The sequence below is a fragment of the Euprymna scolopes genome, chromosome 26 (genome assembly GCF_053919585.1).
Source record: "Euprymna scolopes isolate OS-2025 chromosome 26, ASM5391958v1, whole genome shotgun sequence".
In the NCBI taxonomy this organism is placed as follows: domain Eukaryota; kingdom Metazoa; phylum Mollusca; class Cephalopoda; order Sepiida; family Sepiolidae; genus Euprymna; species Euprymna scolopes.
Window position 1 is genome coordinate 55,273,125 of NC_136507.1, and position 7,298 is coordinate 55,280,422.

A 7,298-nucleotide genomic window follows, 5' to 3' on the forward strand; every position below is an offset into this window, starting at 1 on the left:
TAAAAATAATCTCATACATACTGTTAACGGGGAGATTCTTAAAAAATCTAGTACCTATAAATATTAAAACTCCCTATGTTTTCTGTCTATACGAAAAGTTTATTATTAACTTAAAAAATATAGATAAGTTATTAAACATGAGAAAGGAAACGTCAATTAATTGTACACATTACAAATCGCATATCCTCAGCAACTTCAAACCATACTAAAGTTCATCTAATATACTGCTGATCAAAAATTTTAGACCACTTAAAAATCTTTTAAAAAAAAACAACCTTTTAAAAGATAGATTTTTAACTCTTCCGACTTAAGGTTACTAATACTACAATCTATAAAATTATAAGACCATTGGGTATAAATTGTTAGATTTATGGTAATTCTAATGTTTTTAGTTCAGTTAGCAATCACTGTGTAAAGGTGTTACCATGCTTAAAGCAAGAAAAATAACCGAAATTGAGCGCTTTCAAATTCTAGGATTCTATAAGCAAGGTTTGCCACAGCGAGCGATAGCAGCTAAGGTAAATCGCAGTAAAACTGTTATTTGCAACTTTCTAAAGAACACTGAGGATTATGGAAAAGCAAAATCCTTTGGTATGCCCCCCCCCAAATTTCTCTTGCATTGAGTAAGAGAATCAGATGGATTGTTATGAATGACAGAGGACTTTCTTCTAGTTAAATTAAGGCGGTTACAGATGGTGATTGCAGTCCAATAACCATCAGACGACACTTACAACAAAAAGGCATGGTAAATAAAAAGCGTAAACAAATTCCTCGATTGCTTCCACGTCACAAAGTGGACCGCTTCAGATTTGGTCGTGAATACCAAACCTGGAACGTTGAGAAGTGGAAGAAAGTCCTGTTTTCTGATGAAAAAAAAATTCAATTTGGATGGTCCTGATGGCTTCCAGCGATATTGGCCTGACAAAAACATGCCCCTTGATTTTTTTTCACACATCATAGTGGCGGAGAGTCCGTAATGGTATAGGGTGCCTTTTTTTACAGAGGGACGATGGAGCTCCAGGAGATGCAGTGTGGTCAGACAGCAGCTGATTATGTTAGCATGGTACAGAAAGCATCTTTGATGACAGAGTATCATCGTTTATGTGGGCATGGACGGTAATCCCAACAGGATAATGCTGTAATCCACACTGCAAGACGGACCTTCAGCTTTCTACAAGAAAATGGAGTCCACCTTTTGGGACATCCCGCATGTTCACCGGACTTGAACCCAATTGAAAATGTTTGGGGATGGATGACAAGAGAGGTTTATCGAAATGGCAAACAATATTCGACAAAAATAAACTTCGTGAAGCCATCTTCAGAAACTGGAGCAGGATGCCCCGCACGGTAATGGAAACCCTTATTTCTAGCATGCCCCAAAGAATTTTAGAAGTCATCAAAAGCAGTGGAGGTAGAACTCATTATTAAGTTTGATTGTTGAATGTTTTCATACAATTTTCATACAATTTTCCTTATAATTTAATAGAATTTTTTGTCTCTGGTCTTATAATTTTGATCATGTGTAAATGCCTAATTTAATAAAAATGTAAATTTTTAAATAAAATTTTTGGAAGCTAGCTTTTTGTTTCCATAACCTCTTAGATTGTAGTATTGGTAACCTTAAGTCGGAAGAGTTTAAAATCTATCCTTAAAAGAAATTTTTTTTTTTAAAGATTTTTAAGTTCTCTTAAATTTTTGATCAGCAGTGCATAACTCCCATACTCTAATAATTGCACATTTTAACATTATTACCCTAATCACTTTAGCTGTATACTACAAAAAAATTACAATCACTACATCATGAATTGCTCCTTTATATCGCTCTGTATCTTATTATTCATATTGTATTATAACCAAACACACCTACTTCTAATCATTTGTATTGCTATTCAATTATCACTAGTGTTACTTGAACCTTTTTTGGATACCCCGTTACACTTTTAATTATTATTATGTTATTAACTGAGAAATTCCTATAAAATCTGGTGCTTGTAAATCTTTTTACTCTACCTATTTCCTATACTTATACAGAAAATTTTTATATCAATAATTTCCAAAATTGAGATGAATTATTAAAATTTTTAAGTGAAACATTATTAGTAGATACTATAAATTCCACCTCCTCAGTAATTTCACACTCTTTAAAGGTCTAATATAACTCCTTTAATCTAATAATTACACACTTTAACATTATTACCTATTTTAGCTTATGACTAAGAAAAAATTACAACCATTAACCTACTTATCATTAATTGCTCCTACCTTCCTCATCTTTTATATCGTTTTATGCCGTTCTTTATGAAATTATGTAACCGAACATTCCTATTTCTAATCATTTGTACAGCTATGCAATTCCCACTAAACCCCACACCATTTTATAGTGTCATTTTAAACTTCTTTAGTTTAGTTAGTTTTTATAAATATTCCCATTCTTTCCTTGGTTATTGTTTGTATACCTCTAAGCACATTAATGTTTTGAACAAGCTCCTTCAAATACTTACTCAATAAAATCCTTTTTTTTTTAATTTTAAATCCCTAAATTTTCTTATTTTTTCTAATTTTTAACTCTCTATTTTCCTAACTATTTTTAATTTTTACTTACATCACGTAATTGTCGCAAACTTGATATAAATAATAGGACGTGTATTAAATGTAACTAACTGGACGTATGTTAACTATCTGCCATATACATACTTTCCTACTTAACATATCAAGGGCGTTTTTATAAGTTATATAGGATGTATGTTAAAATGCGATCAACTAGACGCATATCAACATTGCGACCAAGCAAAGTATCCCCCAAAACCTTTCACTTAATGTAAACCCCTCCTCCCCAAACAGCATCTGCTTTGATGACACTTTTAACTTATTTCAAATACATAACCACACACCCGTCATTTTTCAATTCAATTTATGTTGTTCACGATGCAAATGTATGCTTCTTTCTTTCTTTTTCTTTCTACTTCCTCTTTTTTATATAATTATTTTTTCTGTATATACCTCTCTTGTTTTCTTAATGTCCATACGTGACCCCCCAAAATCATATCTTCCTCTCATCTCATTTTGACTCTTGCCATCTGACGAAGTAGGCAGTAAATCCTTGTCTGTGGAAACAATTGTAATGGATTGAGTTAGTACTTGAGGTTGTAAATTAAAAAAAAGCAACATATTCAGCTCTACTAACGTATTGAGCTCTTTTTATCCTGTTTCTTTACCAATTCTCCCCCTGAGTATATATATATATATATATATATATATATATATATATATATATATATATATAATTATCCATGAACACCTATTTTATCCTCTTGCGATCAGCTAGACCCAGCGAAATTGAAACCAGCTTGCAGCTATAAAAAGAAGGTATACAAATTATATATTTTATATTATTCACACACAAACAAACATATATTAGAGAATATCAACAGTATATACACAAAGACACATGCATATTTAAATGTTTATCAAATAGGAAACCCTCCTTGAGTTTATTATGAAGATCAGTCATTAATTTCCGAGCAAGAGTAGAAAAAGCAATATTGATTGAAATAAAGCTGAGTATATATATATATATATATATATATATATATATATATATATATATATTAAGTAATGTGATTTATAATTTAAAATTTAAAAATTTAAAAAAATTTTTAAATTTAAAAATAAAATTTTAATTAAATTAAAAATCAGTTTCATATATATATATATATATATATATATATATATATATATATATATATATATACAGTGGTACAAAATTTATTAATAGCTATGTACAGACAAAAATCATGATGAATTAAATAGGGCCGATAGCCATTAGGCGCGTACTCTCGTGTAATGAATAAATGCGTGAATGTAGGATTGACATGAAATTATTAAAGATAAACTAAAATTACCGAAAAATGGGCTGAAATGAGTTAAATAAATAAAAAGTAAATGACTTAGAATGCCTTTAATGAACTTAAGGATGAATTGAATGACTTTAAGAATGACTTGAATGCTAAAAAATAACTGGAATCCTTCAAAAACAACTTGAATGATCTGGAGAATGACTTGAATGGCTTTGAGACTGACTGCTTGTAAATCGGTGATCATTTTACATTAAATTAATACAGAAAAGTGATCCCACACTTTATGTCACAAAGTTACAAACATAAGTACAGCATGTAGTAAGAACAGATACTACATTTTGATCTTGGCCAAAAGACCAAGAAAAGCTGTATTTATTTGCTCCCCCACAAAGCAAATTAGGCACAAGGCCGATTTTTAATGTGAGGAGTGAAGGGGAAATGGGAACCAGCTCCCCGAGGAGTAAAGGAGCTGGATAGTGACAATTGGTATGAAGGATTGCCCCTACATTGACCAAGGTCTTATATGTGGGGTCGCACCCACATATGGTCTTTACTTGCAGTATCTGCCGGAAAAGATACTACACTTTTATCTTGGCCAAAAGACCAAGAAAAGCGGTATTTATTTGCTCCCCCACAGAGCAAATTAGGCACAAGGCCGATTTTTAATGTGAGGAGTGAAGGGGAAATGGGGACCAGCTCCCCGAGGAGTAAAGGAGCTGGATAGTGACAATTGGTATGAAGGATTGCCCCTACATTGACCAAGGTCTTATATGTGGGGTTACCCCCACATATGGTCTTTGCTTGCAGTATCTGCCGGAACAGATACTACACTTTAAGATATTAAATCCTTTATTCATGTTAAAAATACATTGAAAATGAACAAAAAACTTAGGCACATGGCCAACTCAAAAGGGGGGATTGTGGAGGTCGTTGGTCATCCTTGTCACTCCAGAACTAAACAAAATCAAAAGTTTCTCCCAGCTAGTATCTTTCACCATAATATCACATTCACCCTTTCATACTGGGGGACATCCTACTTAACTCACAATTTTTTTAAAAACATTTTTTATTGACGTGTAAAAACAAAACAAGATAACAATAAAAATGGTACAATAATTCATTTGTGTCGAGGGTGGGGGGAAAAATGGGGGGGGTAGTAGGATCCTCCCAACCCCGTCTAGTTGATAGACTGCCGTTCCACTACGTTTGTAAAAGGAACCTGGCTTCTGCGGGTCAGTCTCTAAGTGGGTATACCCTCTAGATGGGGGTGAATGGAGAAAAGAAAAGAAAAGAAAATTTTGTGGGTAAGGAATGGGGGTTAGTTTGTATTTCTTTCTCTCCAAGATGAGTGAAATTTAGAGGAGGGGGTGAAAACAAAAATTGCAAGAAAGAGGACGTGGGGTCTTGAAAACTTCCTAATCAGGGAGGGATGGAACACACACTCAGCTAGCTGAGATGCTATTTGTAAAATTTTATTTTACGAAACTGCGCGTTCCACACCTAGGCGGGGAACACGTATTCAAATTTGGCTCCTCTTCGTACACACAGACTTGCTACATGTATCCATTTTCTGTCAAATGCCGCGCGATGCAGCCTTATTCTATCACATCTGATCTTCACCCGTAGTTGGTGTTTAAAGAAAGCGATCAGATCCTGATCAGAAAAAGACAACACCCCCCCCGGCAATCTTGCAGACGCGACGTCCAAATCACCATTCTCGCCACGGCCAGGATTGTAACGTAGACAATTTGTCTTTCCCGGTCCCACGGTGGCCTCACATTGTCCACGACATTGGATACGGTAATTGGGCGAGGATGCTCAGGATTGATGCGAGCTGTCACCTCACCAACATACGACCAGTACCGGCGGAGTTCGCGGCAATCAAAGAAAGCATGATCAGTCGTTTCTACGGCCGTTGTCCCACAACGGGGACAATCAGGTGACTCCAAAAACCCAGAACTGCATTGTACGTTGTTGAGTGGAAGTGCATTTCGGGCCAATCGCCAGGTGAGAGAGAACTCTGAATTGTTTAGATGACTCGAACATGGCGCCCAGCTCTACGCGGAGCAGATCTCACTCTGCTGCCAACCCAAACGCGTGCATAGCGGGTCGTCAGCAGCCCCCCTCACTAGATACCTGTGGAGTTCCTTACGGGTAGCAATCACAAGGTCGCTGGACCTTGGTAGTCGTTTTAGCGTGGCTTGGCACTCTTTCATGTAGGCAGATTCTCCCCGTGGCCTGCGATGGCTCTCGATAGAAGGGTCAAGAACGAGGTCGGGGAAGGTGGCAGTAACCACGGGGTGCCACGGTTGGTCATCTTGCATATAGTGGCTCAGGAAGGCCAGCCTCTCAGCGTCTCGATGACACTTCAAGTCCGGCATTCCCAAGCCTCCCTCACACGGATGTTGAATACAGACCTGTCTGCTCACCCAGTGTCTTCCTCTGTCCCAAAGAAGTGAGGACAAGAGTTCGACGAGAGCTGTTAGGTGTTGTGCAGGCAGGGGAAGTACGGCCAGTTGGTAAAGGATGAGAGGAAAGACGTAAGTGGCGCACGCCTCAGCTCTACCCTTTAAGGAAAGTTTCCTAGGAAACCACGAATTGACTGCAGCCTCCACCTTTGACCGTATCTCCAACCAATTTTTGTCAAGCTGGAGACCTGGTCCGAACCACACGCCGAGGATCCGAACCGGGCCATCTGTCCAGCTGAAGGGCGCCGGGAGGTTGGCGTTGCCACTCCAGGCGCCCAACCGCAGTTCTACTGACTTGCTGCGGTTTATCTGAGTCCCTGTAATTCTTTCATACTGAGCGAGTGGCTCCGACACGATCTCAATGTCTCTGAAGCTCGACACAAAGACCGTGACATCATCGGCGAACGCGGATACCTTGGCGGCTTAGCCACCAGGTATTGCAATTCCGCGCAGGGCCAAATTTGTCTCCCCACGTCTCAGCTTGCGGAGCAGGGGCTCCAAAGCCAGAACATAGAGCAGGGGCGACAGTGGACAACCCTGACGAACCGACCGAGAGATAACAAATGGTTTCAAGCACTTTCCGTTGACTTGCACGACGGCTGTGGGCTGTCGATACATCACGGAGATCCACTTGCAGAAGTCCGGTTTAAAACCGGCGGCCTCTAAGACAGATGCCAAGAAACGATGGTCGACCCTATCGAAAGCTTTGGACTGATCTAAGTTGATCAGCGCGGCTTCCGTGTCGTCATCTATCCCTCCCTCTAAGATCGTACGGATCAGGTGCAAGTTGTTCTGAATCGATCTCCCCTTCACAGCGTAGTTCTGTTCTGCTTCAACCAACTCGCCGATAACAACCTGCAACCGATTCGACAGGACCTTGGCCAAAATCTTCAACTCTGTGTTTAGCAGAGTTATGGGCCTGTAATCGTCTATCTCTTCCCCACCATGCCCGTCACCTTTCCTCAGCAATGTG

General features: G+C 38.3%; 1 pseudogene; it reads right to left on the minus strand.

Moving 5' to 3' along the window:
- Positions 1–4,048: 4,048 nt before the first annotated feature.
- LOC145248520 (U2 spliceosomal RNA) lies at positions 4,049–4,225 on the minus strand (annotated as a pseudogene).
- Between the last annotated feature and the right edge of the window lie 3,073 nt (positions 4,226–7,298).